The following is an 11,094-nucleotide window of genomic DNA, read 5'->3' on the forward strand; positions in this document are numbered from 1 at the left end:
ATTTTTTCAATGTTGTTGTTATTATTATTATTATTATTATTATTATTATTATTTTCATTATTATTCAGTTCACTATGCCATATGCCATAGTGGTTAAGAGTGCGAGCTACTAACCTCAAGATTCCGAGTTCGATTCCAAGCAGTGACACCTGAATAATAATAATAATAAGAAGAAGAAGAAGAAGAAGAAGAAGAAGAAGAAGATTGAAAAAATATCCTAGGAATAAGAACCTCGGTTCGAAATTACCCCAAGACACCTGATGAAGGCTGGAGGGTATATCAGCCGAAACGTTGTGTTAACAACAATCAAGATGAGGTCAAATGTAAATAATGTAAACAATATTTCTTGTTATAAAGGCAGCGAGCGACATTTCGCCCTTCTTTATGAACTGTATTCAAATGCCACCGAGGTCGACTTCACCTTTCATCCCTTCGAGATCGATAAAATACGTAGCAGTTGAATACTGCGGTCGATGTAATCGATTTAACCCTCTCCCGAATTTGCCAGCCTTGAGCCATAATTTGAAACTTGTCATAATACTTGGGAGAAGCTAAATTCTCTGCTTATTCCTTCACAATGTGTGATTTCTCTAATTCTTTTTATTGTGATTTAATATTGCTGAATGGTATGATACTGATAATAACCTGTAACAATTGCTTATATGGTATGTACTGGTCATCTATCCACAATCTCGCACTCTTTGTTTTAGAGACCCTTTTGTCCGTAAGACAAATCACAATACATTAGGATATCTAACCTGATATAGATGCGATATAACCCAGATATTTACACGTTAGGAGGATATAACCTTTTCTGTATTTTCTCAATAATATATTGGTGTTAGATATAAAAAAAATCTTAGTAATATTTGTTTTATATTTTAGAGCAAGGAGATTTAAAATATGACTATATATTAAAATTTTACGTTGTAGTTATTGCATTAAAATTTTTCTTTCTGAATTTGTACAGAACTATTTCAGTATGATATGTTTAATCTAAGTATTTCATTAAAAATTCATCAAGTTATGAGTGAGTTGAAAATACCTGTTTTAAAGTTAATATAAAAGACAAACATTTATTAAAAGAATTTTCTATACAGGCCCACATATAAGAAATAATATTGGCTTATCAGCTTGCTTTTAGCTGAATTAGTTTTAACATGAAAGTCAAACAATGCGTTTAATACCTTTGAGTCTGTGAAATGAAGTCTGAACAGTAAAAACATAGCAAGAAAGAAAACAAAGCAAGCTTTTACTTATTTAAAACTTTGTTTACATGCTGCGTCCTTTTTATCGTTTTTTGTGGTGTCCTTTACATTTTGTCTCATTAATATTCGCATTGTAATCGACTGTGAGATCTCTGTAACATAAAACAAGTGACTGGCGGAAAAAAAAAACTGTTGGAGAATATATAAATGTCGTCTGATACAAGAGTGTTTTATTTATTTTAACTTAAAAGAACAAATTATTTCACCATGGTTATGTTTTTAAAGGCAAGAACACTTGAATGAGAGACAGTGGCAAAATCTGAAGATTTTTTGCTTAAGTGTTTCATTGTCAACATGAATCGCCTTGATATGTACCCAACAGTAAGTAATAAGAAATTGGGCTTTTAGAAAATGTCTGTTTACTTAGTCACAAATATTATCATAGTTAGATAGCGCAGACTTCTATGAAGCAACGTCAATGTCTAGCAACACCAATGTCTTAGTTTCGTTGTCCAGTTAGAAATAATTCTAATAATTTCAATCATTGATGTCCCCAAGAGGAAATCGCATCTAATATCCACATTTCATCAATATTTTTCTTAATATCTATATTTGAATTCCTTACTGGTTGGAACAATTGAACAATCACAGTTTTGAAAATGCTCAGGTGACTTCAAGGGGTTAAGAAATAGTTTCTGATGTAATTCGAAAAGTATGAATTCTATTTCTAATACTACTCTTACAAGATGTGGGGTTTTAGAAAATTACTATTTTTAAATCTCACAACGAGAGGTATTCGGCAACAGTACTTTGGAGTAAAGATTTTTGCCAACATAACACGCCAGTTCCTGGTTTAGGATGTTGCCCCAGGAGACATCGTCTCAAGCTGGCTATACGACACGATCTGTGTCCTTATATTTTCGAACAAGGGAATCTAGCACCCCAACTCAATTCGAAGCAATATCTGTGTATCGCGATTTCCGGGTTATTTCCCTTCCTCAGCACAGAATAATTGTTCGAAAATATTAGGACACAGATCGTGTCGTATAGCCAGCTGGAGACGATGTCTCCTGGGGCTAAATTGCAGCAACATTCGTCCTAATCCAGCACTGCCATGTTATGTTGGTAAAAATCTTTACTCCATGTGGGGTTTTGTCCTTCTGTAACGATTAAGTTAAATCGTTATCGTTGTAAAGGAAGGTGGTGAGTCAGCAGAATCGTTAGAATGTTGGACAAAATGATTTACGACATTTCTTCCTGCTCTTTACATTCTGAGTCAGCAAATTATGCTGAGGTCAACTTCGCTTTTCCTCATTTTGAGGTCGATGAAAAACGTTCTAGTCGAGCACTGGGGTCGATGTAATCGACTAACCTCACTTCCTAAAATTGTTAACCCTGTGCTGAAGTCTAAGATCATTAGTATTGTTGCAACTATGATTTATAATTGAAAGGAAATTGTAACCAACTAAATACTTTATATTTTCTGCGATCCGTTTTATGCTTCCGAATTCGATTGATGATGACTTCAGCTTCGCTCGGTCCAGAGTTAATAAAATACATGACAGTCATATTATCACTCAAATATACTCTCCCTTATAAATATTTATATTTGTATGTGTATGAATAAAAGTAAATCTATTTTTATATGTACTTTTCTTCTAACCAGTGCTGTTTTTGACACATACTGTTCTAGACACACATTACCTGAAACAAGAGTGAGGTAATCACAGATTTGCTCTACTGAGCTGACTTACGTCTAAACTCCAAAGCAATAACTTCAGGTATATTTCTGAGGATATTACTGTCGTAGATGCGCATTACACTAGAGGAGATTGGGATGATCATGTTTGGAACGATTATGATCTGACCTAGGACTAAACTACAAAACAATATCTACGACTCTCCGCCTCTCAACATATTTATTATGTCTCACTTCAATCGTCCCTGCCTAGTACTTTAATCTAAAGAACTTCTTAATTTTCCTTGTCTTTTGAGGTTCAAGTTAAAACCCAAATGCTTCGGCAACATTTGCTGCTTGATACAAAGGAAATAGCACAAGATCCTCTAAAAATTATGCCTGCGATGATAGGTGATACTTTTATACCGAACTGATCATCTTAATGTTTCACAGTAGAAACTTATGAGCTAAATTTCAGATTCAAACGATGCTTTGAGATTTAGGTTGAGTTATAAATTGCATCGTGCTTGGACAGGGGATCTAAAGACGAAATAGCAGTTTACTAGTATAAATAACTTGAATACTTAATTTTATAAATTTGATTTCAAGCACTTCCATATTTCCGGTAGACTTTGGAGATGTGCTGCTATAAGCAGTTAAGAGAAATTAATATTATACGTATGAATGTACAATGAGCAAACCATATTATTCTCAATTGACTAAATTTCACATCACTTATATTACTCACCTCTTTTATAACATGTACGAATGACACAATATTTTCTTTAACCCTTTCACTCAAGTACAGTAGATTTGTGGCTTTTCAAAAAGTTTTTAATTTCGATGTTTTGAACGATGTTAAGGCGGTGGTCTAGCAGAATCGTTACCACGCCGAGCAAAATGCTAAACATCGTTTTGTCCGTCTCTACGGTCTGTGTTCAAATTCTGTCGAAGTTGACTTTTCTTTTCATCCTTTCAGAGGTCAATAAAATAAGTATCAGTTGAATACTGAGATCAATGTAATCAACTTATCCTCTCCCCAGACGGCTGGCCTTGTGCCAAAATTTGAAGCCAATATTTGGAACGACGTTCTGTTGGCGCATTAGCATAATGTTTAGATTAATACTCAATATGCGCTGGTTCTTTACGTTCTGATTTTCAATACCATCGGGGGATAACTTTGTTATTCATTTTCGAGAGGTCGAAAGACTAAGTATCAGGTAGCGGAGTCAGTGTAATTCATTGTTCCCTTTCCGAAATCTGAGGCTGTTACAAATAAAAATTATGAGTACTAGCTCATTATATCTAGATGTAAACTCTTGGGTGATTCAAGATTGAGAATTTCGTTTGTTTACTTAGTATACCTAAACCTATGTTCCATTTAGTCTATGCAAAACAAATCAATATGATGTACTCCTTTAAAGACCGATTTGATCATAATATAAGTGGTAAGAAAAATGTAATAAATCGGCTTTTGTATCTTGTACAGCAATCTTTATTTTCTGTAGGAAAATGAATTTATCATATTACGAAGTTATATTATAATATCAAGCATTCACATTTTTATATAACTTACATGGTACATAGCTCTTGAGATATAAGTTGGAGTCTTCTAGATTATTCATCTTATATTTAGTATTTGTATTTCATTAACGATCGATATATATTTTTATATTCTCCCTGTCTTCCAATATTGTTAAATTATTTTATTTTTGGTCTTCATATCAATGTAATATTATCCAATATTTCATCATTCGCTGACATGTTATTTTCCAAATGATTGAATGAAGACAACTGTTGATGTTCCTATGTTTCTTTGGATAATTGAATACGTCTTTTTTTTATTTATTTTGTAGCTAACGTAGTACACTACCCGTCCTTTATCCAACTCTTTTCATACTTATGATAATTACAATATATATTAAATTATGTACAGAAATATATCATTCTAACATCTAAACACTTAACGCACTTATTCATAACGAATGAGTGGTGTTGTTGGACTTCCGCAGAAGATTTTATTGTCAATTTCTTTCCTTAACCTTTCCTATTTCTACGGCAAGTGTATGGGTAAGATATAAATCCATCAAGTCTATTCTTATCAGCCTTTTCAAATAGTGATATTGTATATATATATATATAAATATATATATATATATATACATACATATATGTATGTATGTATGTATGTATGTATGTGTGTATGTATGTATGTATGCATGTATGCATGTATGTATATATATGTATGCATATACATAAGAGCGTTGTAGTATGTGTATGCATGTATGTATGTATGTATGTATTTATGTATATGCACACATTTTAATGCAGTGTATGGCAGAGGGTTTGCAAATCTAACAGACATTTTAAGATCCACAAAGATCAAAACTTAACTGCAGCTGTTGCTGGTCCAAATCACATATGTAATATATGTGGGTGTCTTTTCAAAACATTCTCCGATTTAAAACGGCACATCAGGTGCCATGATGGATCTAAGGTATAAGTACAAGATGTAGTTAGACTCTGCATGAGAACTGAACAACCACCACCAACATGTATGTATGTATAAGTTTTAGCAAAAATAGTCGAAAGAAGAATGCTTTATAAGAATTCGAAAGCCGAAAATTAACCTGAAGTAGTTGATGCCATTACTAAAATCAACTTCCGCTAAATGGATTACATGGAAATACGCATATTCGAAGAGTTGCACAGCGAAAGCGCTTGCACAGAATATAAAAATGTCATTCAAAATTATTCATATAATTTTTTTTTAGATAATATTTTTCAAAGAAAATCTTTATGCATTTACACACACACATGCTCGCGTGGACACACACACACACACACATATATATATATACGGAGAAAGAGAGAGAGAGAGAGAGAGAGAGAGAGAGAGAGAGAGAGAGAGAGAGAGAGAGAGAGAGAGAGAGAGAGAGAGAGAGAGAGAGAAGGGTGCAAATTAAAAGGTAATAGTCTTCACAAACGTGTTTGCGTGTGATGTCAGTATATTCGATACCTTATTTGAGACGATGAACGTGGGAAACAATTTCAATAGAGCCCTGATGGTACGATGTCGAAGTTTCACTACAATGTTACAGTATTTAACACGTCTGTAAATGTATGCTTTCCAATACGAATAGTAAAATTTTCTAAAAATTTAAAACATTTCGCCATGTGATCTTTTCTCAGTTAATTATTATCGAAGAAATGTGATGTTAGTAAACTTCATAGTGTTATAGTTATCAACAATCACCAGACTATTTGTTTCAGGATATTTGAAGAAGCTCTAAATTTAGTTTTGATATCATCGAACAATGGAAAACATTTTCATTGCCAAGAGTAAACTAATTATTCAGTTCTCATCCGCAGAGCACTTGATGTACTACAAAATTATTCGTTGACATAAAATATTTTTACAATGCCTTGAAATTCTTAAAACTCCTATTGCTCAAATTTTTAACTGATTACAAATTGTGATGTACTTGTACGCTGTTTCATTCATATAAACACTAGATAAACATGTCTTAGTATCATAAGCAGCAAGCAATAAGCAATTGTGTGGAATGGAAACCACCTAGAAAATTGTATCTCTTTGAAAGAAGCAAGATGGTGGCAGTGACAGCAATGGAGTTGATAAGTAAAAGAGAGAAGCATAGATAATTAAGATCTCTTTCCCACAAAAGGTTTGTCTTTTTATCAATATTTCATTAAGACAGCGAGAATTGTTAGCAGGCCGAACAAAATGCTTAGAGGCATTTCCCCGTCTTTACGTTCTGAGTCCAAATTCTGCTGAAGTTGACTTTGCTTTTCATCATTTCGGGTCGATAAAATAAGTACTGTTGAGCACTGGGGAGGATGTAATTGACTTAGCCTCTCCCACGAAATTACTGGCATTGTGTCAAAATATGAAATCTTTCGTTGCTCACTCAATTCGTTCGCGTATAGATTTGCAAAAGTTGTACTTTATATTACAGATATTTACTAGAGAAAAGAAGAAAATAATATTAGGAAGAAGTGTAGAACTGTTGTCATGACACATTAATCCAAGTTAAGAAATATTTCACGATTCACTACTATTTAGCTATTGAATCTTAAAAGCAACAAGTTTGAATAGCTTAACCAAAAGCAATATCACTGTGAATAGGAAGTATATAAATCCATTAAAATAGTGTTAATATGAATGTGTATTTCTCGATACAGTAAATTTCGAGAAGGAATGGAGCTCCCACACAAAACAAAGGAGAGGGCGCTTGCAACAGAGATTTATCTATAGAGTACTCGCGAAAAATATCTGTTATCTCCCAATAATTACATTAGAAGTGTATAGAACTCAAAGATGGGCAGCATTTCCAAAATAGTTTTTGCACTTTCTACATCGATTTTCATAGAAAATAAGTCAATCACTAGCGGCAGTATCACAGTAAAGCTATTATTTACAGGGAAACAAATTTGTTAGTCTGTATGAATTTTATGGTTCTGAGAAGAAATATTTGTGCACTTTGTCCCCTCATAGTAACCGAGATATCGTTGTATTTAGATGAAAAAGTTAAATTACTTTATGTGTAAGTGTGAATTTTTACAATGTGTAGTTTCTCTCGCCGAAGAGTTGATTGTCTAGCAAGAATCTAAATATTAAGTATACTCTTCGGAACTATTTAACATGCTAAGGATGTGTGAGCTGTAAATCATTCCAAAAACAAACTGCATCAGAAAAGTGGTTTATGATTATAGGTACATTAGTTATTTTAATATACATAACAACATATATTGAAATACTGACTGCTGTGTTAAAATAAATTTTCTTTTATTTTCATGAGTTAACACTTTGCTTTAACGATTTGTCAAATGTTTATGATACTTATTGACGGAGAACGTAGAATATTCGTATACCTGGTGCTTTGTATACGTATGTATGTATGTATGTATGTATGTATATATGTATGTATGCATGTGTGTGTATGTATATATATATATATATATATATATATATATATATATATATATACGTACATATTATATTTGTGTTTGTGTGTCTATAAACACACACATACGCAGACATATATATGTATGTGTATATGGGCGTGTATTTCAATTCAAATATTTACGTATTAATGCATACAAATCATTACCTCAATTTTAACGCTTTATTTTTCGAATTCCACTTAGATGTTTTCCCTGATTTTGTCAAACTTATTTTAGCATTGAAAATCTATTTTTAATGTAATCTGTTTTTCTTTGGCATTCACATTTCACTAAAGCCTCTTCCTTCATCCAGATATATTTGAATTTAGGTTGAAAATATCGCTAACATTCTGCATTGAGGTCTGAAATATACTATTCGCAACGGTAATTTCAATATTGAAATTACATAACGCTGCCAAGTATTCATTATATTGAAAGAGATGATAAGTAAATAAGACACGGCTTGTCAAATTCGATATACATGTATGTATATATACGTAAACATACACAATACGTGTATTTAAAGACTTACATAGAGGGACGCATATATGTGTTGTTGTTTGTGTGTGTACATTTATGTATATTTCGCAGAAAACGTTTTCCGATTTAAATCGGTTGTACTCAACGCTTTATAAATGAGATAGTAAACCTAATAAATTTGACACGGACAGTCTAGGTTTCGAGAAAGAAATCTAATTGGGGTGCTGATTATCAATGGGTAATAAGTTAATTGTACCCTTAATAGTCAGTTTCAGTCAGGATTTTGAATTTTTGCAAGAAAAGTTTTGTTCTTATGTTCGACATATAGGCAACATTGCAACCAGCATTATAGATCTTAACCGGAAGCAAAAATATACATGTGCACAGCCTTTTTACCAACCCGCCCGAATAGAAATACCGAAATCAATCTATTTACTTCCCGAGTCTTCAGTTTCCAAGACAGCCGTTTCAACGTAAACCGACCGTTGCTCTATTTGAAAACAGCATGAAAATGTACACGGCGTTCATTGCCAAGAACTTGAAGGGAATGTTCGCTCAGTATTTGAATTTATACAGAACCAGAGGCAAGAAAACTCAACACCGCTATCCCACTTTATCTGAAGACTTTTGGACTAGTAAAGTGTCCAATCATTATAATCTGGAATATACTTAGAAAGGTCATTCGTTATTTATCCGAAATTTCTAACTGCCCTATTCTCCCTCTGAGAAAATACCTAAACCAAAATTCCTTAACAACAAGAAAACACAGCTTTCGGGCTGTTGTTATCAATGTAAGAAACTATTAGCTAATTTAAAGCCGTTAGAACTTCTAGTGAAATCAAACGAGACTACTGATATATATTGCATTGGAGTTACCGCTTTTTCAACACATTATAACACCTAGCAGTCACCCAAATGCCTCGAAGTTCTATAGGGTGGATGATACCTTCTTTGTTTTCTGAAATATCACATGGTGCATGTAAATTACGTGTTGAGTAATAATAGCCTACTTTTGGCTACAGAAACCTGATCTTCGAAGTTATCTTTCCACATGTTGTTGACACTCGCGTTCTACTGTATAAGTTCCGTATCGTCTTTAGCTCTCAGTGATGTTGGAATCATTATATTAACACCATAAATTATTCTAATGAGGCTGAAGAAATTTCTCATGTCATGCATTGTGATATTTTCCTCTATTTCCAGTACTAAACAGATTTATATGATATACCAATTAATTTCCATTTTTCAAGTGTTTTTATCAGTTATGAATTACTTTCCATTGCACGAGTACTTTTTCCTGGATTGGAGCCATTGCTTATTGGCAGGCTTTCATTTTGCGCTCATTAATATAGTCATTTTCGTAGACATGTAAAACTTTTCCCTTTCTCTAGCAGCTGCGAAATTTAGGTGTTATTCTCATCTAAATACATCTATTGTTATTTTACTCTTTTTAGACAAGTTGGCCTCTTGAATGCATCATGTGTAATCAATGGTGTCCATACTAATCCATACTAATGGATTGCTGCTTCTTACCTGCGAATATCTTCAGTACCTCTGCTTTTGTTGAGCCATAGTGAAAATAACTTGTTTTTTCTTCGATGACATTTCTAAGTATAACACTGCTTTTTAGTTAAACTGTCACGAGAGGTCATAATAGTTGCTAGTCTCTCCAGCATTGTACTCCTATTATGGTCTATTTTTGATGAACAACCTTGATATATTAAAAATATACATTTGATTTGATTCCAGAATTTGTCAGGAACACTTGCATTTGTTGCAGTAGCATATTGATGATTGTTGCTTATATTCTTTGCATATAATTAGAAACAAAAATCTCCACACTCAGCATGTTCTACAATTTTTCGTCCCATTTGAGACGTTCCAGGTGTTCAAATATTTGTTAGATTATTCAGTAAGGTAATTGAATATTCAATTCTCAGGAGCGAGCAATCTAATTTCACGTAAATTCCTCTGAGTCAGGTGTAATCGCATACGCACTGATGTCTGTCATTTAAATGTTGAAGTCTTCAATATCTAAGCCAAGAGATACAAGTCGTACACTGATGCAAGTAGTTAGATTATAAAATCTAGCAAACATATTCCTGTGAAATCCCTTTCAAAAGAATATTTATCCGTTACCTTTTCTTTTCAGCTGTCTCTGAGAAGCTAATCTCTTCTGTACAATTGTGCATTATCGGTATTGGTTCATACACTGATGTTCAGAATGCGAAACTACTACACCGAAATTCTAAGTTTCAAATGTCTATACATGTGTGTATGCACATTTGTGTGCACATATATATGTGTGTGTAAATGTTTTACATGTATATATGTATGTAGGTATATATTATTGTAGGTACATATACATATATATACATACACACACACATATATATTTATTAACATATATATATATATATATATATATACAAATATATTCATTCTTAAATATGATGTATGTATGTCTATATATAATTATATATATGTAATTAGGAATGTATGTAAATATGTATAGATATATTTGTCTGTATGTAGATATATGTATACACACAGATACATGTAACACACAAACACATATATATACATGCATTATTCAATTTTTTTTCTCCGTATTTTTCTCCTTGTCTCCGTATTCTTTCTGTTGAAGAGCGTAGCTCGAAACGTCAAAGACTTTCCGTATTCCCGAGCGTCATACTAATATATACTTTTGTTATTTACACCACCTGTCCTCGTCTGTTGTTATTTTTTGTATATTCTCCCATA

General features: G+C 32.8%; 1 protein-coding gene across 1 annotated transcript in view; it reads left to right on the top strand.

The window, feature by feature from the left end:
* Positions 1 to 11,094, top strand: part of LOC106884224 (GTPase-activating Rap/Ran-GAP domain-like protein 3) — a 1,434,052-nt gene that overhangs the window by 143,776 nt on the left and 1,279,182 nt on the right. The gene's annotated exons all lie outside the window — the stretch shown is intronic.

This window comes from Octopus bimaculoides, chromosome 2 (genome assembly GCF_001194135.2).
Source record: "Octopus bimaculoides isolate UCB-OBI-ISO-001 chromosome 2, ASM119413v2, whole genome shotgun sequence".
Classification (NCBI taxonomy): domain Eukaryota; kingdom Metazoa; phylum Mollusca; class Cephalopoda; order Octopoda; family Octopodidae; genus Octopus; species Octopus bimaculoides.